The sequence below is a fragment of the Cygnus olor genome, chromosome 11, assembly GCF_009769625.2.
Source record: "Cygnus olor isolate bCygOlo1 chromosome 11, bCygOlo1.pri.v2, whole genome shotgun sequence".
NCBI lineage: Eukaryota > Metazoa > Chordata > Aves > Anseriformes > Anatidae > Cygnus > Cygnus olor.
The window spans coordinates 3,472,413-3,498,846 of record NC_049179.1 but is presented as its reverse complement, the minus strand read 5'-3'; the positions used below and the strand labels follow the sequence as shown (position 1 = coordinate 3,498,846).

At 39.5% G+C, this 26,434-nt stretch overlaps 1 long non-coding RNA gene across 3 annotated transcripts; it reads left to right on the top strand.

Moving 5' to 3' along the window:
• The first annotated feature begins 40 nt into the window (after positions 1 to 40).
• LOC121076381 lies at positions 41 to 23,734 on the top strand. Of its 3 annotated transcripts, XR_005823490.1 has the most exons (7): positions 54 to 187; positions 567 to 697; positions 15,765 to 15,895; positions 16,481 to 16,527; positions 18,597 to 18,675; positions 22,043 to 22,234; positions 23,420 to 23,734. It is a non-coding gene; the product is annotated as an uncharacterized LOC121076381 (long non-coding RNA). The 3 variants fall into 3 exon arrangements; XR_005823489.1 differs by lacking the exon at positions 23,420 to 23,734 and having other exon boundaries at positions 41 to 168; positions 22,043 to 23,363; XR_005823488.1 differs by lacking the exon at positions 23,420 to 23,734 and having other exon boundaries at positions 22,043 to 23,363.
• Positions 23,735 to 26,434: the final 2,700 nt, after the last annotated feature.

Sequence of the window (26,434 nt, the reverse complement as noted above, 5' to 3'; positions counted from 1 at the left end):
GGCTGCCAGGCGGCTGAAAGCTGAAGTACTTGGTCGCCCATTTCCGCACACGCCGTGTGGGGAGCCCTGTGGCAGAGCCTGCGGCCTAAGGGCCTAGGGTGACTGGCTCCCTGACCAGAGAATAAGGATCAAGCGGCTCCCAGCATCGCTGGGCTCCCAAGAGTTTGGGTGAGGGAGAAGTGACAAGGTCTGAGGTGGCATTATACCCATCATTGTACTAAATAGTTATTAGAACTCTTTCCCCTTAAGCCTTTTGGCCTTGCGTATAATTCTGTCATCACCTTTTCAATACGGCAATTGTTCCACTCCTACCCCATTTACTGCACTCGTGCTCTCTCATCTGTGCATTTTCTGTTCTTAGTTTTCTGTGATTGTTGTCTCTTTTTAGCCTTGTCCTCTGCTATGTTTTTGAATCTTTCCATTATTTTTGACCCTGACACCCACGCTGTTTGATTTTGATACATTTCTCCCCCCCCAGTCAGCTACTGGGTCGTTCCCCTTTTCACACGTGGTTTGTACTCCCACTCACCTGCTCATTCAGCTGTTTTCCTTTCACACGTTTCTAGATGATGATGCCCTACTGTTGATTTTCCTCCCTGGCAGTCTCTGAACCCTGCACCTGTGAGGAAGAATCAGAAAAGCAACATTCTGAGCTGCATTGAGCCTAAGGGTCAGAGATCTGGATGGCCTTGATGGGGTTAGTTCATTAACATTTCTGTCTCTCTCTGCAACACATGTACAGTCACATATGTGTATCTGGATGTCTATACAGTAACAATAATATACCCTGAATTATATAGACTATGCTTTTAATGGAGAGATATACACAGGAGAAATCACAAGGACTTAGCTGACTAAACACAGAGGGTCTGTATAGTTGAAGAATTTCTGCAGAAGTATTAGTTGCAAAACAGAAGAAATGCTTGGAGATTAACTTTGAGCACCGAGACATGAATTGTAATGGGATAAATGGTGATGAAATGAAATACAGGACAAATGTGATTAGTGGAAGGCAAAAAATACAAATATCAATATAGAAAATGAAAGTGCTTAATGTTAACATTGGTATTGATACAAAGGGGAAAAGGATGAGCCTATGAAAAAGAAGTTACAGAGCTTTTGGAAAAAACAATCAGACAAGAATTCAGTCCATTACAGACTTTTTTTTTTGGGGGGGGGGGGCGCTCAGTAAGAATAGCAAGACGTTAATGGTTGGTGGCCTTTGAAAAACAACGTACAGAATTTAACTCTAATGGTTAAGCTTTTGATTTGGAGAAACAAGGAAGAGGGAGGTCAATAGAAGAAACTGGACCTGCACAAAGGGAAAGACAGATTTTGTTAAGTAATAAATTGTCAATTCCAAGATAGATTAAAGCATCATAACCAAAATGAGGTTTTGGGGGACTTTAAGAGAAACAGAGGAGCTAGAGAATGCCAACAAGGTGAAAACTATAATGCCAATATGAAAGCTATAAGGATGAACGTGCTCTTTCCAAACAGCGACAATTTTTTTTTTTCAAAAGAAAAGTATTTTTTCTTTTTGCAGACAAGTATTTTGGTAATATACTTACTGTTTTTGAAATTTTCATCCAATATAGCTGTATAAGATCATGACATTAAAAATGCCATAAATATTAGCTAGAGGATCTCTGCTAGTTAGGTATGCAGGCAACAAGATCACTGGTTGAGATTAGAGAGATTAGAGCCATGGGTTTTTTAGCCAGCTTTTAGCTAACTTGATAAACAAAAGTGGGGTAATTTATTATATCATAAATGATTAAATATGTTAACAAACACAGCAACACAGTTCTTTTTGTGTAGAGCCCTCTGGGAATGATAACATACATACGTATTAGGATTGCAGATTTGCACATTTCTCTATGATCCACAACATGATTTATTTAATACGATTTATTTTATTGAAATATTTAAATCCAGTTGTACTGGATTTAAAATTCAACTACCTGTATTTAAAATAATATGAAAAGATGAGTATGTTTAGATAAGTATTTCTTGGTGAACTTCAAAGTATTTCTCCAGAGATGTAGAAAACAGAAATAAGAGATTGTTATATTCTTGATCCCTTACTCCATTAAGGGTTTATCACTTTTATGTTGACTTGATGTGACCTTAACAGTTGTGGTTAATTCTATAATACTTAGTTGGTAACTGGGTAGAGAATAGGCTTATATTACAGGGAACAACCAATAGCGAGATACTTACAGAGCTAGGAGAATTTATTTCATTTATCTGAAAAAAGCACTTGAAAGCAAAGCATTGGTATGGTCTGAGATTTATCTGACATTATTTGTTAGCAGATTCCCAGTTTCCCTTTAATCATTTCTAAAACATTAACCTAAAAATCATGATTATAATACCACGTTTTTGTCATTTTGAAACAGAGTACAGATTTCAAATGGACCAATATTTGTGATCATTTTGAGCAATAGTTGAGATCTATTGCTAGTATCCCTCCATGATTAGTGGTTGTAAATCTTCGTTCTTCTGTAGCTTCCAAGTATTGCATTATTTTTTATTTTATAAGGTTTCTTCAGGATGATGTTCTCGTAATCAAATGGCTCTAACAAAAATGCACGCATTCCAAGTTAAGTGGTTCACTGCATTGCCACTGTTGATCTTTCAGCAAAGGAGGAGGCAGATCATAGAACAAAAGAGCTCGATCAGTATAGCTGGTAGGAGTGGTTCAGGACAGAAGGGTATGTGTTGCTGATATGCTGTTAGAATAGTTTATTGCAGAAGACAGCTGAGGATCAATATACAGTGTTTGCTTTTGATTAGATCAAAGAACATGCATTATTTGTTACCTATGGCCCTCTTCTTCTGCAGGCACAAGTGTGGACTACTTTCCTTTTCAAAATAAAAATATAAAAACTTGAGATTTATATATTAACCTGTTCTTTTTACAATTTTAGATATTTTCTTTTTTTTGTTCCTAGTATATTCTTATTGGCTTATTGTCTTCAACATTCATTATATAGAATTTTCCATGCCTGTCATAAAAGTTGTGACATTTAGTAGAGACTTGAATACCATCCATAGCTAACATTGTAGGAAAGCACAGGATTTCCATGCATGTGCACATTACTTGTCAGAAACAGAGGAACAACAGTGTTTTAGGAGAAGATGTTCCTCCATAAAAATCATTGCAAATGCATCAGGCCAAAGAGACAGCAACTGATACTATTGCTGAAGTTGTGTTTTGTTTATTTTTAGGCCTGTGCTAAACAAATAGATAGCCTAAATAGCATCATCTATATGCAAAAGGCTTAGCATTTTTAGATCAACAATCATGTTAAGGGTTGTATATTGTCCTTGGTAATGTGGTAGAACTAAATTCAATTAAACTCACATATATGAGAGAGGCCTGTAATAAAATATTACCTGATTACAACTCTAGAAGGAAATGGCTTTTACAGGTCTTACTGCAGCCTGCTGTACCCTCCATACTAGGAAAGAGGGATGCTTTACAGAGGCAAACTGTGTCATTCTTACGTGTACGCAAGTTTCTTTGACCAGTACAGTCTGTACTGCTTAGATTACCCAGCTCTGGGTTGAGCAGTCATGAATAGACTGTTTACTGCGCTATGTTTACATTCTCAGTTCTGAATACTGGTACTTTTCTCAGTCAACACCCACGTTTTTAGGCAAGTGAATCCAAAGCAATCCAATCCACTCTCAAAGGAGGTCTGTGTTACTGGGGCTGCCTCTGTTGCAGCAGCGTGCCACACAACGCTGCCATATCTCGTGGTCCACGTGACATAAGCTGTCGTTCACACCATGCCTCTTATCTGCTCGCTTCACAAGCAGGGCAGGCACAGGGAGCCTCACACAGAACAAAAACCACAGCCTGTGCATGCTGAACCAAGTAACGAGGAAGTAAACTAGAGACAGGCTGACTGTAGCACATGCAGACAGGCAAGGAATGTAAAGCTAACGGGCAGTGTTTGTCTATTTATCTATCTATCTATCCATCTATCTATCCATCCTAAATGTACCACAGAGGATGTCAAACTTGCATCCAAGCACATCATTGTAATGTAAGACACTGCAACACGTGCACCCACCCACTTCACGCTAGAATAGTTTCCCTACCTTAAATTTTTGTTTCATTTTTCTAGTTCCAATTTCCTGGAGGGGCAAGGAGGAAGACCAGAATTTTGGAATGAATTGTATGTGAAATTTCATATTTAGCAGTTTTCTGAAAAGTCAGGGGGGTTGGCTGCAGAGACGCATCTTATTTTTTACTTTAAAAGATAGAATTGGTATTTCATACATACTGTGTGGAGTTCTCACCCAAAAATCAGGCTAATTTTAATAAAATACATAATTTTGTGCAATTACAGAGAAAATAGTGCAAACTTGTTTACCAACGAGCATTTTCAAACATTAGTGGAGTGGTAGGATCTAGACAATGTTAAGCTATTTAATCAATAATCCAGACACTGAGGGAATTCCCAGACAGCTGTTGGATTTTTTTCCCAAAATCAGTAACAATAATCCAGTGGTGTTTGAAATGGCATGATTGCATATTGTAATGTATAAAAATACATTTTGTATTGTAATGTAAAAAAATACATGCTGATATTTCCTCATGGCTCTCTAATTCCTCCATAAAGTATAAAGACCAAGTATTATTAATAGCCACGTATTTCTTATGGAAAAGCTGCTAGCTGCTTGGACATAGGAAGTCTGCCAAAAAATCTTTTGACTTTAACAACAAATATCCTAAAATGGCTTCCTGTCAGTATAGACTGTTATCACATGTTTTTAGTGTAATGACACTGATGGATGTTAGTTGTTATGCATCAAGTTTGTGTGGCAGAAGCAGAGGAGGTGTGCGTGAACCGAGCACATGGATTTCGAGGGACAACAGGGCTGGGGGGATGGGCAAGCTGACCTAGTAAGTCTTTTCCATCTCCAGTGCCTCCAGTTCTGCTTTCATACAGGTTTTGGTTTGATGGAAATACTTGTCTTGTTTCCAGTAGCTGTGTAGACATATACAACACCTAGTTGCTAGACTATTCTAGATGATTATTATATAGCTGTAACTAGCTTGCTTAGGATATTCAGAATGCTGTTTACAAATACAAACATTTTTCTTTGTTCTTCTCTGCTTTGCTATTGGAGCTTACTTATTTCTGTGTCATCCTTTCTAACCTAATCCAAACAATAACCTTGTCTCAACAATTTAAACATATTGAATCCCCAAACAGAGTAGTTTTTCCTAGTAATACTCTGATTACAGCAGCTTTTATGTCTGAACAGGAAAGGACCTTAAACACTAAATCTCATCAGAACTGTAAAAAATAAGTGGTGAGCATCAGTCACATTTTCTTGAAATACCACAAGTCTTTCTTGAGGCCTAATCCTTTAATCTCTGGATTTTGGGCACTTCTGTTCTGATTACTAGGGATCAAAAGGTTTGGCAAATACTCTTCAGACCACTCTTCAAAGTGGCCACTGTAATGTTACCAGGTTATGACAAGTTTATGATTTTTTAGTTGTAGTAGTAGCTGGTGGATTTTTTTTTTTTTTTGGGGGGGGGGGGCAAAAACAAGCAAACCAAAACCAAGAAAAACAAGTTAATCAGTCTGCCTCACTGAAAATTAATAATAATAAAAAAAATGTGGTCCTCCAGTATGGTGGTTCAGAAGATTCCAGAAGACAGTAACATCAAAGTAAGAGAACTGTCTTTCACTGATGATGGAAATTCCTCCTACTGTGTAAGACATCACATTTTCTAGTTGACAGTACCCCTAATGAGCTGCTGGGATGTATACAAACACTGTTTTCCTAGCCTGTTCCCAAAGCAACAATTCATTTTACTTAAATTAAAAATCTTATACTATTTCCTATCTGAAATACGGTCATGTGTGAAGTTGCATTTAAAAAAACAGTGTTTTGCAACCTTAGACCGCAATCAGTCCCTTAGACCTGTCCCTTAGATAATTTTGTCAAATGTTCTTCGATCTCCTCTGGAAAGTACACTTTTTTTTTTCTCTCCAAATCAGGTTATTTCTTCATCCTATTTCAAACAAAGGCTACATAAGTTGAAATAAATCAATGATTCATTCTTCCCAAATTTAATTTGCATTATAGAAAACCGGAAGTAATATAGGGCTAAATATTTTTCCAAATATTTCTTACTTAATCATTGGAACTAAGACGGCCAGTTTATATGTTAGTTTCTCTGTCTAAAGAACACAATTCCATCTCCCTTAATTTTAAGGGAGGCAACAAGCTGCTATGAAGCAGAAATCACCTTTCAAAAGAATGGCATGCTACTGACATGGTACACTTTGAAAAAGAAACAATCTTGTCACCCAGTGCAGAGCCCTGCAGTTACTACAGGAGCAAATGCAAATCTGGCCATGCTGTTCCTGTTGATCCCATTCGTCATTATTAACCTGCATTTATTGTTACTGTTCATGCTGTTGTCAGTGAGAAATATAATCATGTATTTAGTACCAACAACCACATAATCTGAAAGAGCCAAATACTCTTCTGTTCTTTTAATGCGTATTTTATTTGCATAGGTGTGTTGTGACTTGTATCCAATTCTTTTCCACTTGGAAGAGTATGTTCTGCACATGCTATGCAGCATAAAAATCATTTAGAAAACATATTTTTGTATTGTTGCTTTTATGGGACTTGCCACATTGTATATTTGAGTGTGCATATCAAGGATGAATGCAGATGAAGTCTCAAAATCGCTATGCTGTGTTGACAACAGCAAAACAGGTCTGGCTTTTACTACTAACTTGCATATTTTTAACTTTTCATTCAGTGCCGAGTAAGATGTAATCTAAAATATTTGGTGACTATAGTGTGCCATCACCGAGCAAATTAGTATTATCTAACAAGTACAAACAAGTTCTAACATTTTAAAAGTGTCAGTGTTAGCATTCACAAATAATATATTCTCAGTGTAGCCTTAAACTAGAATAACACGTTTTGGTATTTGCTCATTCTACATTGCTTGATAAAAGAAATGCTAATTCAGTCTACATTGTCAGTTCAGCCCTTGGCTCCTCTGTTAATTCCCTCTCTGTGATAGAAAACCCGTAGCAGTGTAATAAAATGAAGTAAAAGTCCACCTACATGCTCCTGTGTAAAACTGCCAGTATGAATGCATGTGACTCGTTAGTGCATTAAACTGCTTTGGGAAATTATTTCAGCTTAGGTGAGGCACAAACGTTTTCACTAACTCTAGTAATATATGTATAGTTCAGTATGGGGCAGAGGGAGAATATTAGTTTGTTATTTTTTTTACCTGTTTTCGTAAACAAATGCCAACAGTGATTGTTATTATTTGCAGAGCCAGCAAAAATTCATGTGATTTTTTTCTTCTTCTGCCACACAAAAAAGAGATGTTATTTTAACAACACAGTGTTTGATAGCTTTTAAAAATACATGGCCTAATTTTTAGGCATGCTGAGCACCCCAATTGCAATTGAAGTCAGCTCTAGCTGAAGATGCCCCACAGCACTCTGAGGCAGTCCCTCAGATTTGAGATCCAAGTACAACATTAATGAACGTCTCTGATGTGAGGGTGGCTACCAGGAAAAGCACAAGGGGGTTTGTTTTCAGTTCATGGACTAAACTTCGGCTGAATCTTTTGAGAAATACATATATTGAGCACGTCCAAAAGCTTTGTCAAGGTATCATCACAGCAATCTAACTTAGCAGTAATTTGTAAGTTAGCTTAAACTAAATCAGGACTTCACTAATGGGAATTGTTTTGTGAGAGGAAATGCATAGATCAAGATCTGGACATCTACTGTGGGACAGTAAGGCACAGCTAAGCATCTGTCTTTCAAAGAAACTACCTTGCCATGGCAGAAATAACCTTGGACTGAATACTGAACTGAATTTGCAGGCTAGGACCATTTGGCAGTGATTTAAAGGTTTCTGTTGTATAGTCACAACTTTTTTTTTCCTTAGAGAAGCTATGATTTTCCCAGGATTCATGCTTCAGCAGGCAACAGCAGATAACTGGGAAGGCCTCCCAGAAAAATAAATGACACAAAAAATTTCAAATCCCTGACAAAAACAAATACATAAATACAGACTTTCCTAGATGTAAATGCAACAAAGTGGAAAAATGTCCTTGCTTCAGTCTCATCACTCCTTACAGTCCTCTTTTGAAAGCAAAGTTGGATCCCTACTTTCATTTAGGTATTGTACATGCATTGAGTGCCACAGGACAGATGTACAAGCAGTATAGTGGCAACTGAAAGGCTGTACATTCCTTTAAAATTTATTGTCAAATAACTTATTAGCATTATTAAATGAACTGCTGTGTTCAAATGCTCTGAACTTTTGGTTAACAGAGTGGGAGAGAAGAAAAACTGGCTAACGTTAATTTTGAATGAATCAGCTTTTATGCCTTTGGCTGTGCTGAGTAAAAAGAGCGCTCCAAAGGCATTTAAGTTCAAAGACTGCATTGTGGGTTCTTTTCCCTAAAACCTGATCAAAAGAAAAAGATCCATTGGAACAGCTATTTTGTTTACTTAGATTTAAACAATCTTCTCCAGTGTTTGCAACTCAGATTTTGCAAGATCATGCCACTGCATAAGGAACAGAAAGGGGAATGTAGAGATGAAAGCGATTGTTATCAAAGAAGTTGAATCCTCACTGTAAACATATAGCTTGAATAGTGAAAATATTCATTGTAAAATTATTTCTGGTTTCAATAAATTAAACAATTCACACTTAAACATTATGAGTAAAGTTAAATTTAATCCATTTTAAATGATACGAATCAACATATTAAGCATCTGTGGTTATAACCGCGTAGTGCTTCCTTTCACTTACATTGAGTCTTAAAATGTATTTAAATAGAATTAAAAGTTAAAATAATAAAATTCTATTCTGAGATGGACATAAGCTTTTGTCATACCTCCCGAATGGTGACTTCACTTCTGTGAAGATCACTTGCCTGTCATTTCTTAAACAGAACGAACAGCTGTATTGTAAATTGTAGTTTTAGAGCAAAAAGAAAGTCCAAAATTGCACTAAGCAAAAATAACTGATACTGTGCAACATGAAAACTTTCTGTATTCATTGTGAAAATACTGTTTGTAGAGGAGGCCATTATCACTGGCGTGAGCTTTAATGTATTCAGTCACAAATATATTTGAGATTCCTCACTTAGGGACTCTCTCATTAAAAGTAATGTGTCACGCTGGTCATGTAAAGTTGCTGAAGTCTCTTTATTAATCTTTCAAACCTCAGAAGAGGACTTTATAGTTTAAATTTGAAATCTTATTAAGAAGATACTGAATACAGTAAAATCATCTTAATAGTTTTTAATAAACTAACTCTTGTCAGAGGATTTGAGCAACCCCCCAAATAACCAGGGGTTTGCTCTCATACAGCATTGCATGTGAAAGAGAAAAAAAGCAGCTAATGACAATGAAAAATAAGTTATTTTTTCCTTTATCTTTGAAGTCAGTACAGCATGAACAACAATCATGGGTCCTTTCCCTGTGTTGCTCTGGCACCATGACTAAGTGCTGGCGTGTGTTAGAGAAACCACCTCCACAAAGGTTGTGGTTTATTTTCCATGCAGCTTTTCCAACTGTGTTGACATTAGCAGTAAAGCTGCAAATGATGTTATTCCATGCCATGTACAGCTGTGTTCCTTATGCAGCCAGCGGTCCAATAGGAAATGAACATAAGCTGCCCCTTTCCTGGGTCATGTTGAACAACCATTAGATAACTGCTGGCCTCTTGTGTCTGAGCACTGAGCATTTTATGGAGGAGTGTCCAGGTTTGTGCCCGTGGAGTTCTACAAAGCTACCTCTGTGACAATGATGGTTGTTGCTCTGATAGAGCTACAGGAAGCTCTGCTCATGTAACAACTGAAAACATATTCTTCCCTACCTGTCTACCATTTTTGTAGATCTCCTCTGAAAAGATTTGAGTTTTGTTGGAGATTTATGTCAAGCTGGAATACTTTTTCAGGAAAGTGGTTAAGCTCATATATAGTGTTAAGCATGTGAGCTGTTATCTAACTGCAGTACTGAATCAGATTTCTAAATTTGTTTCATCTCCTTTTGAATGGAAATTGATCCGTCTTCTGAAATATTGCTAATGCTAACCAAAACATATCTTTGTTTCCAGAAAGACATGCTAGTTGTGTTAATATTTGCCTTTAAAGTTTGGTTTATCCAACCAAACTTTGGGGAATAGTTTAAATTATGTCTGGATTACAGTAGAACAAATGTCATAATGAATATATAAGAAATGGGAGAAGCATATCTAGCATTCCTGCAAGTAATATGAAGTGCCCTATTTTATTGTTTGATCTATGGCTATGCAGTGCTGTTTGAGATTAATAAATTTACTTCATTCACTTCAGATCTTTTCCTAATGTTTTAATCCCACTAAGTATTTATTCTTTAAATTAGTAATATAGTATGAAACCCCAATGTCTCTTTCCAAATTATTTTAGAATTTAATTTTATACATGAGCTTAGCTCATTGTTTAAGAGCTCACATAAGCCCTTTGCAACCTGTACTCTTACATTTGCTGCACCTATTTTTCACGTTTTTCTATCCTGTATGTTATCTTTATGGCAGAGACCATTATGCAGAGACCACCTTTGGTACTGATCCTGTGTAGACTGGAGTCTTTGCAATGTGTTTTGCAGGAGTTGTAAACACAGAGTAGACCTAAGCTCATTACCTCCGCTTTCCACTCTTGCAGTGATACTTGTGGCTAGGTGGCTTTAACCTTAATCTGAAAATACCTCGGTGTTACTGCTGCTGGTTCAGCTCCCTGAGACCACTACTCTGGAGACAGTTCATGTAAAAGCTTTTGTGTTATAGGTCAGCTAGTACCCAGACATTCATCACAAAAGCAGGTAGAGTAGTGGGAGAAATTGTAAGAAATGATTCCTTTGGTTGAGGGAGAACAGCTGAAGAACAGAACCCACATTTCCTTGTCAAACACCAAAGAAGGCTAACAATGCAAATCTGTTACCACATAAGCACAGTTTGAGAATAACAGCTATCATGCCCAAATGTCAATGGCATATATTCAGGATAGCCTCTGCTCAGTAGAAATGCAACATTTTGGTGCTCTTTCTAAATTTGATATCTGCTGAAAGTGTTGGATCTTAAAAGCTGGATGTGGCTGAACTCTCTGGCTAAGGCCTATTCTTTTATTTGTTTGTACTTTGACCGAAGGATTACACTGACAGTTTCCCAGGATCCAGAATTGCATTTAATCTGTTTACAGAGCTACATACCTTATTTGAATGTGAAAGAAGGAAATGAAAGTGACTATTTCTATATCATCTGATATCTGTTCACAGGGAGCAGAAATTACTGTCTAGCCTTCTTCCCCAGGAAAGCCTACCCGACTGTGCCGTGTAACTGAGTGGTACTTGAACATGCAGTATAGCCACACAAAATACCAAAAAAAGCACTAGCGAGCAGTAAAAGGACTAATGCACACAAGTAGAGTTACAGGAATTAGAATAATCCCTGCATGACCATAACTGAAGGTAATTTCACTTGCAGTTGTCAAACTGAGCTAAACTGGCAACCAAAGGAATGTGTATTTGTAATCCCTAGCAGTGCACTTGCAGTAAAAGAGAGACTCAGGCATGGCACACTCAGACAATATCACCTCTTTCAAATTCACTCAGGCTGTGCAGTACCCTGCACTTTTTCTCTTTGCTTTTTTTTGGTCACAGCTCACACATCTGTGAGTCATTCAAGGGGAAATTTTGAGAGATGCTATGTGTCAGGTCAATCCAGGTTCATTCACTGTATGTCCTTAGAAAGCCAGAAATTCTGGTGTGTAAACAACGGGGGAGGGGAAGGGAAGGTTTAACAAGACAGCCAGAGTTGATCTTTTCTCTAAATATTGCGTATAAATTGGTTTTCTGATTATGCACTAAACTACAGTTGTATTTTCTTTAATTCAGTTATACAAATACAGAAGTCAATTAATATTCCTGCACTGTGTGTGTTATGAAGGATGCACAGAGAAAACCTTTGTTATTTTTCTGCTGCTGAAGGAGCTGTTCAAGTTAAACCATATTCCTCTACACAGCAACAGCAAAGTAAATGACAGCATTAATTCAATCCAGAATGCTTGATAAATTGAGAGGGGTTGTTTACCTAGTGTATTAAAAAGTCTCTTGGGATGGATTTTATTGTGATTTGCATAGTCATCCATCTTCCTATACTGTCTGTGCTCATGTTTGTGAGTAAAACATATACAGTAATTTAGCATTCAGATAATCCCACAGCTATAATCCAGACAGAGTTAGCTCAAATTTTTCCAGGATTTCTATTATCTAGATTTAGCAGCGTGGTGTTGACTGGATATTTTAAATTGCTGCAAATGCTTTTTTCTGCAATAAACAACATATTTTGATGATCTCATAATTGAATCTGTGGATTCTTCCTGGCATTAACCACATAAAAAAAAGTATCTTTGTGAGGACAGTGATTGCACAGCTGGAGCATGGTTTTAATGGATTCCAGCTATTTGACTACATACCATATAAGATCATACAATGTTTATGCGAAAATCAATGTAAAATGTACCTTCCCTGTAGTAGCACGGATAATCTGAAGAATGTTCATCTCCACAGATCATCTATTTGAAAATGAACTCAACTGTTTCAATTTTAATGATGTTTTGCTACACTATATTTACAGTATAATAATATAGAGCCTGGCTCTTTTATAGCACTTTCAATAAACAGGTTGGAGAGCTTTTATTGTTTTCAGTTTCCTCAGACAGAACTTCTACTTTTTCTCATTCAGCAGTTTCTAGGAAAAGAGGGAGTCCAGGAGGAGGGAAAGCATCATTATCTGAATGAAATAAGGGTATATTGAAGTCCAAATGCACTGGATACCTTTTGCAGTAGACCACCCTTTGTAGTAGGTTCCTCTGATTAATTGCAAATGTATTCAAAGGAGCAGAGCAGACATTGTTGAGAGAGTCCAAATATGCTTGTACCAAAAATGCCAGACCTCCCACACTTGCTAGCATTGGTGGAGCTGCAGGAGTAAGAATGCTTACTTATGTGGGAGATTTTTAGGAGGGAAGTGTACTGTGGAGAAAATTTTAACGCTGCTGTTTTTACCAGAGTAGAGCATCTGAATTGAGGCAAACGGCAGGACAGGGCAATGCATGCAGTATGCTCTGCCTAGCAATTCTGTTGTAAATGTAAAAAGTACATTATTAACTCTGAGGACAGATCTTTAGGGAAGCAGCTTATGTACACCTGGCAATACTTTGATGCTAAGATTGTCCATAAGTGTCTAAGAAATTCAAAAAAAGCAAACTATATCGAACCACTTGTGAGATTTGGGATGCCTTGAGTCATATTATTGCTCCCCAGACTGGAGGATTCAGATGCTAGTTCACTGGGTGAATTCAGGTATGCTCCTCCTGAAACCATTGTGCTGTGTTTCAGGTACCTTCTCTGATCATACAATATTGCCAGCCCTAAAAACTTTAAAAATCTTAAAAGAGGTTTTAAATGTGAAAAGAGAGAGAGGATGCTCATGTAATCACTTGCTATAAAGCTGTTGAAGATACAATACTTTGCTTAGTCCCCAAACTGCAGGTTTGCCAAAACTATGACAAAAAAAAAAAAAGAGAGAAATACACTGCATATATGTAGCAATACTTTTGGTTTCGTACTTGCTGTGAGTTATTCTTTGCTGTAAATACTATAGTAATTGGGTTTCAGATGCAGCAGTGCTTACGTACTTGCAACGAAAAAGAAACTAACAGACCATTCACTTGCCTCACCCATTTGCTGCCCCTGGTAAAGCAGTGGGATTTCTCCTGTTGCGCTAAAGAGAAAGCCCCGACTTCTGGTGAGAGAAATATTTATGCTCAAATATCTATCGATATCTAAGTTGCATCCCCAGTAAGTCAGAACTATGAAGCTGTAAAGCCAGTAAGATGGAAAAGCAACCCGATAGCTCTTAAACTGCTCTTTCTTCCTGACAGTGCCTGGGACACCAGTTGTTGCTCCCGTTTGAAACAGTGGTTGGGAGTTTTCAAGCCCCAATTCTTTCCTTAAAATAATTTCCTTAGACCCCTAAAAAGTGGTGTCAAAACCATAGATGAGCAGATTTTAAAATAGCTCTGATATTCTTATGTCATAACTGCATCTGTATTTGAACAGAAATTCAAAACAATCTTAAATTTTACAATCAGAGTCCAAGGAAGTTGCAGATGTACCCACAGGCCTTCTCGTTGCTACACATAGGGTGTTTTTTTCTACCCTATTATATCCTGATCCCTCTTTCAGCAATTATTTTGAACCATGCTAAGGACACTTTTTCTTACTCCATTTAGATTCTCACTTGCTAATGCAAATGCATCTTAAAATATCTTCCCAAGTTATTCGATCCAGAGCTTGATGAGGCATACTGGACTAAGTTGAAGCATCGGACTAGCAAAGAAAGACCAAGACATGAAAGAACATCATGTAAATATTGACGTATTGTTTTTATGACTAACCTATGATTATTCTTTAACTTGCCTATGCTTTCAGAATTAAAAGGAGGAAATTTATATAGCAGAGTAATGTTTTTCTACAAAAAGTAACCATATACTATGATTATAGAACTTTCTATTCAAGCAATCCTTCAAAATTAAAAAAAAAAATAGTAAAGTTTAGAACAAAAAAAATGAAAATATCTTACAGTGGGGTGGGTCTGGTATGTTTAAATGTCACATCACTATTTTCTGTGTCTGCATATGTCATTTGAGATTAAATACATTGTGAATAAAATTTAAAACATCGTATTTTCTAACTATCTACCAGGCCTTTGTGCAGTATATTGTTTCCTTTTTAACAGTTAGATTGCTAGTAATGAAGCTCTGTATCTCTGCTTTGATGGTGTTTGTCCTCAGAGATGGTTGTGCCACTATATCATATGCTATAAGCTGCAGCAGTACAAATAGGGCAGAATTTGGGCCTGTAGCATCTAGTTAATTGCTCTGCGTGCCTTTAGCTGAACTGATACCATTCTGCCCCCTCCCCTACCTCAGTGCCAGAAGAATAAAGCAACTCAAAGTCAAACTAGTCAGTTGCTGTAATTCTGGAAAGATTTTCTGTGCAAGAAGTTGCCAACTGCACAATCATCCTTTTTCTCTTCAAGTTGCAAACAGCCAGAAGGTACCAAGCCCCTCTCTCTGCATTGCAGAGTGAGGAATCTCAAACATCACTTTGGTAGCTGTGCCCTGCTGTTTTAACCCATTGAGGTATTTTCTAAAGATGCTCTTATTTCCATGTGCTTGGCTGGTGTTATGGTGACCATGAGTGCATAGATCAAGTTACTGGTATGGGAGCAGCCTTGCCAGGAAGCCAGAGGGTATATTCAGTGCAAACTGTTTTTAGAAGCCTAAATAGGCACAGCTCTAAGTTGGGTGCCTGCTATGTTAATAAAAGGACTAGACATTATTTCTGGCCAACCTACCTCCTGAATGTGGATAAAACACAGCCTGTATCTGAGAAAAGGATTGGTCCTGGGTTGATATCACATTTAGCTATCTGGCCCTTACAGGACTGTGTAAATGGCAGTATCTTAAACTTGGCTTAAACAGTTGGATTCCTCAGCTTGAGTTCTGCCAGAATTCAGGGAGAGGACTTTGTTAAAACCTGAAAGGAGAAGTAAACAAACCTCAACCAAACAAAACTGCCTAACATGGGAAATTTTAATTAACAGAATGTGATCAACTCATTCTACAGGTTAAAGTGAAAATGAAGAGCAGAGGGAAAGCTGCCCCGAATCCCTCTCTTCCTGATGTGGAAAGAGATCTCTATTCCTTACTTCCTGAAGGAAAGAAAATGATCTGCTGCAGGAAAATCAAGTTAGCAAGGTGACCTACTGATTTATTTATTTTCTTCTTCTTATAGTGGTAATAAAACACCCAGATCTGAAATGCACTGGTTTGTAAACTGAGCTGCTCCTGTAGAGCTTATTCAGATTAAAACTGTTGAAAATCTCTGAGTGCTATCCCAAAGAGTAAAATCCATGATTTTATCCATTTTAATCCCCACACTTTGCTCCTATGCTCAAATTATATTAGTTGTAAACTGGGAGCTTTTATCTGAATTTCTATAATTTCACACATAACGTTAATTAAAAAGCTATTTAAATATATCAGCCGTCTCTTAGGTTCACTTTAAAAATAACAGAGGACATGAAGTCCTCTCTCATATTGATGTTTATACTTTGGTCTGTTTTTCTTTTGAATTGTTAGAGAAATGTTAGAAGCCTGAGAGTATGAGAACGGCTGTTTTTTGGCTGTATGTGGTATTGATTTGTAAGAGCAGTGACATTGTAACTGTTAACCTAATTAGAAGTTTTGGCAGTAAACTGTTAAGACATTGATAAAGCATCTTGATAAAGGATGCCATTCTTCTCCTATCTAAACTGATTTGCTATTGATTTTTTTTGCTAGGGTGAGGATCCAACCCAAACAGATTGGTTACGACCGCAAAGATTGTTGTGAGTACTGAGAAGTCTGTAACCACCACTGCTGACTCATTCACTGCCACACTCATCTGACATGGGAGCCCATCCCTCCCGTCCCACCCCCATTCACAAGTTATCTGCTCATGGACTGGGTTCCCTCAAAAGCTATCTGGCTTCATCCCCATCTCAGTGGTACCTTTCTGATAGCTTGATTTTGACTCTGAGCTAAACCCATTGCCTAGGTAGGATAAGTGTGAGTTCAGCCAGATGAATTATGAGCAACATTTTCTTTTCAATTTTCTTGTCTCCAATCCCACAGAAGATTGTTTTAGTCCAACAGAATAAGATCCTGTCCTTCAGGTAGATGAACCAGTCATTTTACATCAGCATGCAGTGTAATTATCCTATATGTTCCCTATAACAGGTATTCTACTCAGAGGTTTTTTCCACCTGAAATGTGGATGTGTTGCTGACTTCAGGATCCCATAGTGTGAACTTTCTACAAAAGCAGGCATTAAGAATCTGGACCTCTGTATAATGTCGTAAACAGAATTAAACAGTCTCTCATTTCTTACATTTCACCCTGATAAGAAAAAATAATGTGCATGCTCCATTGAGGTCTATGCTGGTGAGGAGAACTCCCTGTGAAGTTTATCAACACATTCAATCCAAGTAGATAACATGACTATTTTTTTCCAACTTGATTCAGATTATTAGTCCCCAAGTCCTCACTGAGTAATACTGCAGTCACATATTTATGCTGAGGAAGACTTTTCAGTGGGATTATTTGCAAATTAAGACTTTGTCAGCTATTAGAAATGGGATCATTGCAGAGTTACTAACATTTTGCTGCTACTTATCACAGGCAGCACAAATCTGCCTAGCATCTCTGCTAATTATTTAGATTGTAGCAGACAGAAAGTTAATAGAATTACTATTGGAAGAATTTGTCGTCTATCATGTAGTGAAAGTGATTTTGATACATGAGCAGTGTTGGAAGGAATCATCAGTGCGAAAACTCAAACCGGATCTGTGTGCACAATATTCTTGTCTTGCAGGAAGTAGTGGGAGTTCACATGTGAAAAAGAGCTGTTCACAAATCAGTATCCCTGGGAGCTCTCTGAATGACTCTTCCTGCACTTTGTGGTATTCTGCAAAGAGAAATATCCTCTTTCTTCTTCATGTGCCTTTTTATGGCACAAACCATTCACACAAAGCCACGTGTAGCAGTTCACACTGGTTCAACTGCAGAGGATGCAGATTAGTATTAGGTACAAAACAAAGGTTCTAGTCCATAGTGGTGACTACAACTACTATCCTTAAAGCAAAGGTATTCTCAAAACAGTCTTAATTATTAAGTGATAGGACATGAGGAAACGGTCTCAAGTTGTGCCAGGGGAGTTTTAGATCAGAAACAATTCTTCACAGAGAGGGTGATCAAGCATTGGAACAGTCTGCCTAGGAAAGTGGTGAAATCCCCATCCTTGGAGATGTTTAAGAGGTGTGTGGACATGGCACTAAGTTGCATGGTTTAGCGCTGAGACTTAGTAGGTCAGGTTAATGGTTGGACTTAAAGATCTTGAAGGTCTTTTCCAACCTAAATGGTTCTATGATTCTATGATTAAAGTCTTTCCAAATTATAATGTGATGAATGTTTGGGGAGCTTTTGCTTTGCCTTTAATCACAGCTTAACTGGAATCATGAACAGTTTTCATAATGAAGTCCACAGCTTGCAAAAGATTTGTATACCAAGTGTATGTGTAGACCTTGTTGTTCCAGATAGTACTTCTTCCCTGAAGCATGCAGTGACAAGCTCTTCAGTATGTTTATTACTGTACAACACTGTGAGCCAACTAATGTTTATTACTGGCTGTGCATTGGGTCAGTGCAGAGTTTCACCACAAGAAAGTACATTCTAGATGGATTGTGCCTGAAGGGCACTATCCCTTATGGATCAACCTAGTGGGTCGAAGAACCTCTATCTTAATAAGGATGCACCGAGCTCCCACCTCTGCCTCAGGGGAGAGTAGGTAGAGTGACAAGTCCTGTCTGTGTACTTCCCAAGCACAACCAGTCTTGATTTGTACTTGGTCTTTTTCCAGAGCTCTAGGATGGAGAAAATCCTACTCATGTCCTGTCTTACTCCATATGACTGCACTGAAGCCAACTTCAATTACTGCTGTGAGTATTATGTTGAGTAATTAAGTCTATGTAATGCCATTATATATGTATGCATTGTACCTATGTTCTCAGAGCAAAGGTGCATCCATAAATATAGGTACCAGACTGCTACATACGTAGAAGACAAATGGTATTTATTCTACATTAATTAATATTGCATGCAGAATTTCTCACCTTTTTAAATATCTTGAATGCCCATTTTTAGAATCTAAATGTACACATACAGATTCTTATTGCTTTGACAACTGACCATTGTAATCTATCTTCTTTCAACATATGTAGCCGTAGTTTGTTCATTTAAGTACTATCTTGTGCATCTTCAATCTAAGTGCCATTATTGTATTTCTGTTTCTACTTAAATAAAAATAATCAATTGATTTAATCAATTTCAAGATGGAAAGCAAGTAGTGGCACTCCCAGGACTCCAGGGAGTTAATAGGTCAAGTTTGACAGGAGTCAGGTGTGCGGGTGTTGGCTTCATTGGTCATCGCCTTCATTTATAGTTTGTTTTTTCTTAGCTGCTTGTTTCAGATTAACATTACACATTAAGGATAAAATGTGGCCACCACTGGGATTTTACTATTCCGAGTAACTTGTTCAGAAATGTGGCTTGAGATACGCAGTCTTTGCCATTGTATTCTTCTGCTTGAACATTTCTGCCTTAAAACTACAGTCATACATAGACATAGCTAAAAACAAAAATGCAATGGCACTATCATGGATATTAAACCCTGTTGCTTTAAGGGGCACCCTCAACAAAACTAGGCCAAAAACTTGACCTATTTTAAAATACATGGCAATCTGTTCTTTTAAAAAATCATTCACACTTCACTGAGTCCTTCTCTCTCTCTTATGCCATGAAAAATACCATACAGTAGCAACATTCAGAACTCTTCTGTCCGTACAGTTTCCCAAACATGTATTGCAAGCTGAATTCTCCAGTTTGACAATTTAATTTTTCTCCATCACTGATCTTGAGAAAGAAACCATCTTAAATACTAGCAAATGCGCAAATTGAACTAATTAGCCGAGCAAAATGGCTACATCACTGCACTCTCTCCCTGTTGTTTACTGTGATGAACCCATTTGGCAACCAAGGTCTTAGGATCCATACAAGATTTTTGCTTCTAGGGGCTTCCACGTCTTGGATTTGAAAACTGGAAGCAGCGAGCCATATTTCTCAGTTATTTTGTAGTTTGAAATCTGGCTGTGAAACTATTTACTTTGTGTTGGACTCCTGCCAGAGGAGGCCTGGTTTTAGCAGATGGTCGTGGAGTGGATGCCAGACGTTTCCTGCTGCATCCTGACCAGGCACCGACAGCAACGCTCCTGGGCCCAGGCAGTGCTGCCTTCAGCAGCCACCGATGCTCAAGATACAGTGACTGCTGGCACAAATGCTGTGAAGAGTTGCATGATGCAGGCCTTCGGGCTAAAGGCTGTGTGGAGGAGAGGGTCCTGACAGCTTGGAGTGTGCGCACGAATAGACATGGTGCTTGGAGGTGGTGGAGTTGTGCGCCAGAAGACAAGCAGGAGGAGAGCTGAAGTTTTGACCAAAAAGAACCGAAGTGTTAAAAACAGATGGACATGAACCAGTAGTGATGAGATGTGAGTGCTTTGATCTTAGGCAGGACACGTTACCGTCGTGTTGGGAGCTTGAAGAAGAAAGATGAGACGAAGCATGAGGCTATGGCATCATATTGATGTGTGAGGTTATCTGTCTGCTCTGTGAGCACAATGTGCAGGTAGTATTTTCCTTTCCCTTCATTTCTGGGGAGCAACTTCTCTGAGAACAAAAATCTTGAATGTGTCCTCAGGCTGGTGTTTGATCTTTGAAGACACTTCCTGCTCACCAGATGGGGAATCAAAGGACAACTGCTGTAATCACAAGCACTTGGGTTTCGCTGGATCACTGTCTTGTCCATTTACATACAGGAGAAAATGCAAACAAATTTCTCAGGAGGCTGCAGGACTTGGAAATCCTCCAGAATTCCTTCAGGCAGCAATTAAGGACATCCATCGTTTATCTGGGAATGCAGCTCTTGGCCCAACATAACTGAAATTGATGGTTTCTTGGGCTAGGGCCTGTGCCATATGGCTCTGAGTCTGAGGATTTGGTGCTCTCCCATCCTCTCCTATCATGTCTGGAATTACTGTATTACCGTGTTATGCAGTGAGCTTCTCTGGGTCACGTTTCTGTACAGGTGGCCACCACTGCATACAGCAAGGCAATTCACAGGAGGTGCTGAGCCCCTGCAGACAGGGGCTGACCCAGTCCTTGCAGTCAAGCCATTTCAGGCAGGCAACGTTTACTTTTGAATCCTCCTGCCTTTCCAGATTACTACTGAATCTCAAGAGGAAAAGAATTAAAGACTGAAGTGTTGTTTGCTTTGTTGCATGAAACTTGCATGCATTTCTCTCTCCTTGTCTTTGATTTTGTTAGTCTCCCTAAAACTGAGCTTCTGGGTCAGCATGAAAGACAGCTGACAAGATCAGGCATTTGCATAGGGGTCTGACTAAAAATATTTTCACCCCTAACTTTTACCAGCAAGGTTATCAAATATTCAGCATCATCGAAAATGGAAAGATGTCAGTGCAGAACCTGATTCAGTTAAGTATCAAACTCTGGTATTTCTGTCAGTGACAACCTTCCTTCCTACTTATCAGCCTTGCTGTATAGGACAGTCCAAATCATTACTTTCATGACCCGCTGTCCCTTTTTAAGTAGTTTTCTTAGGCTGCAGTAGTTAGTGCCTATTTCTTCTTTATTGATGTCTTGCAGCTTGAAGACAGCTATGTGACACATAGGAACACCATACTCATAACTTTCTCAAACTCAGCAGCTGATCCCATTTGAAATTACATTGAGACAAAGATTTGCCCCAGAAAACTTTACTTTACAGATGAGGCAGTCTATGGAAACAAAAAGTTTCAAACTGTCTGTACCATTGAAGAACTTGGATGGACCTTGGGAATTTAATCAGGTTATCGTGACTTCCAGAATGTAAGTGATCTGTATAGTATCCCAGCAAGACACCACACTCCTTGTCTGACCTATCATGGCAAGCTATAGCCAGGCCTATGTGAACCTAGACCCTCGCTGTCTTGTTTCTGATGATCATCTTCATCTGCATGGAGTAAGGGCTGCACACCCATTCCATTAACATCTTAAAATTGCCTTGAAGAGAGATAAAAGACTAAATGGATGGCAAAGCAGAGAAGAAATGGAGCCAGTGAGGATGGTTTCCAAAACTGTTTCCATAACTAGTCAACGTGGTAGCTAATACTCGTACTCTGATGGAGACGAATTCATGATCATGGGGCCTGCCTAATATTTCCCTACCTTTTTATGTTTCTCATTGTTTTCCAGGTTGCGATACTGCCCACTGCACAATACTTGCACACACGCTGTTCAGATGCTGCAAGAACCAGGAAAGTTTGGCAAACTCCTGGCCAAGCAGGCTATCCTTCAAATTAAAATAGCCCCTTTTTCACTGTGAGGTTTGAACACAGCCCAGTTTCTCCTGTCAGTTAATGTGACATGAGTTTGAAGATTTTCTAGGTAAATTAGATTTTTTAAAATAATTGAAAACATAAAAGCTAAAATACACATAAAAATTGATTAGGTGTACTATTAGTTATTGCACTCTCATTTTACTAATGCTACACATGAATAGAGGTAAGAAAACAATCAGAACTGGGGGGAGATGTCTTGGGCGTAGCTCAGGAGATCTGGAGACAGACATCTTTAGGGAAGAAGAGTTGCAAAGAAGGCATCAAAATGGGGTTCAGTTGAACCAGTGTTTAAAGCTTTTAGAAAGTGCCTTTTTTTTTTTAGCAAGGTTTTAAAGTCAGTTATCCTCACAGAATTTGTTTTATGCTTGTCTTGAGGATGAAGATAGCAATATTTCATTATTTATCTGCCTCTTACCCTCAGTGTAGTCTCTGAATGTGCAGGCCTCTCCTTGGCCCTGCATTGGACACAAGATGGCAGATCTCTCTCTATTGACAGGAAACAGGGAAGAGCACTCACCCTTGGTACTGGCTGCTCAGAAAGGGCAGCAAGACATTACTCCTTGAAAGCATGAGACAGTATATTCCCCAACTGGCAGAGACAATAACAAGGAAGAAAAAAAAATAAAAATTGTGGAAAATAGGTTAATATTTAGGAATAACTTTCCCTTGCAGAGAGGGCTTGTGTTAGATTTTAACTTCCAGAAATGGAAGAAAAACGAACACTGCTTTTGGAATTAACTTGGCAAAATAGTTAGTTCCTGCCTGTCACCCAGACCGCATGGTGGAGATTGCCTTCATGCAGACAGCGGGCTCACTCTTTCCCCAAAATGGCTCCTTCATTCTCTTTCATCCTCTAGTAAATATATCTGTCCAGCGCAACAGGCTTCCAGCACTTTTGAGTTAGAAAAGATAGGAATTTTAGCACTAATACAGCAACATCACTTTCTAGATGAGCAAAAACTGTCTGCAGAAAGGGAATGTCTGGAAACAGAGGCACAAGGCCAGAAAGCCCCTATCCTACCTTGTCTGAGTTCAGCTGCTGCACTGCTTGAAAGATATTTGGGAAATGGGAAAGTAAAAGTAAGATTCCAGTCCTGCAAATACTGTTCAGGTTTCTGACATGCTTAAACTTAACCACATGCCTTTGTTTACAATAAAGGGACCTAAATTAACCTCTTTATGTTTATTATTATTATTATTATTTACTTTTATTTTTTATTGTACTGACCAGGAGCCTCAATCTACATGTCCAACAAAACTATTAAAAGCCAGTAAGTACAAGGATTGCAGTAGAGGGTTGAGTAGTGGTCCTAGGTGGATATTCCTGGAAGGTCTTCAGTGCTTTGTCAGCTCATCTGAGAACAGGTTAGTCTCTTAGCAGTTAAATAATCCTCTTCAGTGTCTTCAAGTTAATTGTGTCAGCACAAGCTCCTCTTTGTTTAAACAATTATTCTGGATCTATTTCTTCTTTGTTTTAGTTGTATATTACCATGTAAACTGCATATAAGAAGCTGCCATTTTTCTTTCATGCATTTTGCAGAGGTACAAAGGCAGCTGGTTGTGTAGGAGTCAGCTAAACTGGCCTCAATTTATTGGCCTACCTAATACATAAAGGGAAGAAGCCCTCATTCAGTGTTAATACAGGTGTATAAAAAACCTGGGGCAAACCTGGTGCTGTATGGGAATGTGAGAAAAACACTGAAGTGGAGTTATTCCTAACATGAAAAAGGCTTTTGAAGAGCAGAGCACAGCCCTCTGTGCTGATGCTATTCTATTCTGTAACAGACCTCTCTGGATTTTGCCCTTTAAATCTTTAGCAGCAATAACTCCCATCAGCTGAATCAGTCATGGGGGAGGCTCCAAGCAGGCCAAACAACCTGAAAGATAGTTTATGCTCAGGTAGCACAGGGGGAAGTTTGGTGTGGCCATGTGCCACAGGCAGCTCTCTGGGGCACCTCTCCTATCCAGTGTGTGCTGTGCAGTCCCTCTGGTCATGCCACCAGCCACTGGTAACCTTGCTGGAGTTGGAGGATGCCCTGTTTCTTTCAAGATCTGGCTGAAAAAAAAACTGTTAAATTATTCTTTACTGCTAGGTCTAAAAAGGAAGTCTCTTCTTTACACCCAATTTTATTTTGGGCCTCTGTGTGTTCCATCAGAACTACTCAAACCCAGCAAGCAACAGAAGTGGACTTATACCTGAAAGGCTTCACACCAAAAAAGCACAGGAAAATGTATTTAAAAAAAAAGGTGAACTGATGGTGAGATATAGGAGTACAGACATAGCTTTTGAAGCCTAGTGACCACTTCCACCACAAAAATGCAAGCTCGGAGTCTGGCCCACTTAATTATTTTTGGTGCCAATTTAATCACATTCTGCCCTAAAACACCAGGTGTGATTACAGGGTGTCAGTGGTGGTGTTGTGGTGCCAGTGTGTGTCCAGCACAGCAGATTTTACAGAGTAGATGTGACTAATTTCTTTTTTGGTCATCTGACGCCAATACAGCTATAAATAAGTATGACCACAATTTGACGTTGCTGGGAACTAAATTCTCAAGGAAATAAATAATAAATATGTCTTCCAACTGTTGGTTTAGACTGAAAGCAACACTGAAATTACATATATTTTTTCAATTTATTGTAATAGTCTATGGACGTGATGCACATCTGTTGAACCTTATTCTGATGTGTAGGCCCATCAATTTCAATTAAGGGGAGATATGCATTTGCTTGAATCTTTTTAGGGCTGGGATCCAAGTAGGTTAAGCTCTGGCTCAGATTTCACAGGGTCAAACAAAAGATCTCAACAGAGGCAACCGGGACCCTGTTGATACAATTTGTATTAAGTGGAAACCAAACTAGAAAATATCACCGGGAACACCTTTGTTTTATTTTACCAGCTTACAAGTGTGGTGATGTAGTTTTCCCTGCAAAAAGCATAATAGGTAGGGATTTTGAATTGATTGCTTTTTTATTTACTTCCGATTACAATTTTTATCTTCTCTTCTTGCATGCTCTTCAGAAATTTCCCATTAAAGTTAAAAAAAATGCTTTTAGTAGGAGGGAGAAACAAGAGAATGTCGTTTTTGTAATTCTGATGAGAGGTTTTATGAGGAGAAGAAAATCACCATCATTGTTACAGTCATTAATGATCTTACTTTGGAGCAGTGGAAATGTAAGTGAAGATTTACTTTTTAAAACACTTGCTTTGGTTGGTGACATCGTCATTTTCAAATACTTATCTCCTAAATTTAACAATACCATGTCTCCATGTGCGTATCTACTTTATTAGTTGTGTTTAGGCCTGCATTTTCTGGGACCAGCGTAAACTAGGAAGTCGCTCGTTTATCCTTACGTGCAGTGTGTACAGGGTACAGATAAGCATCTCTGCCCTGGGCTGAGCACGATCACCCGTCCTGCAGTCCCTGGGGAAGGCGCTGCCCCATCTCCCTGTGCCTGGCACCACGGCTGGCGTTGAGCTGCACCGGCTGCGTGGCAGGGCTGGGGGCTCCCCCGGGCCCACCGCAGCAGGGGCTTGGTGGGCTGGGGATCCACTGCCCCCCGAGGCTGATTTATGGCTATGGAGGCACAGGTTGTGCAGGAACAAGAGGAAAGGGGGAGGCACAGCTTGGGACTTTGGGGGCTTTTTGGCACCGGTATAAATCAAAGGGAAAGCTGTGAATTCCTGTCTGAATGCTACAGGAATTGGAGCGACTGGGAAAACAGGGGCAAGAGAGGGGCAGCGTGAGCCGCTCTCGGTGTTGACAGAGAGCGGGGGCACAGCTCCGCGGGGCTGCCGGCCCCACACCCTCACCCCTCCCGGCCTTCCCGCCCCAGGGCAGGACGAGGCAGCCTGCCACCGCTCCATGGCGGTGACCAGCTTCCCCGGGGACGCGTGCGCAGCGAGCAATTTTATTTTTTCCACAAACGCTAGTTTCTAAGCGGCGTGTGCGACCAGCGCCAGCCTCGGGAGCTGCGGGAGGCTGCGAGGTGCCTGCAGCTGATGTAATGCTGCCGCGCCGCAGGAGGGGGCTTCACGTGTCCCCGCGCACCGCCCCGCGCCCAGCCCGGGCCAGCCTCGCGCCCCTCCGCGCCCGGCAGCCGCCTCACTCCGCACCTCCGCGCTTTGTCACCGCCAGCCGCGGGCCGCCCCCCGAGGCCCGGCTCGCCCCCGGCCCCCGGCCACGGCCCCGGCCTCGGCCCCGGCCCCGGCCCCAGCCCCCTCCCCGGCAGCGGCCCGCCTGCTCG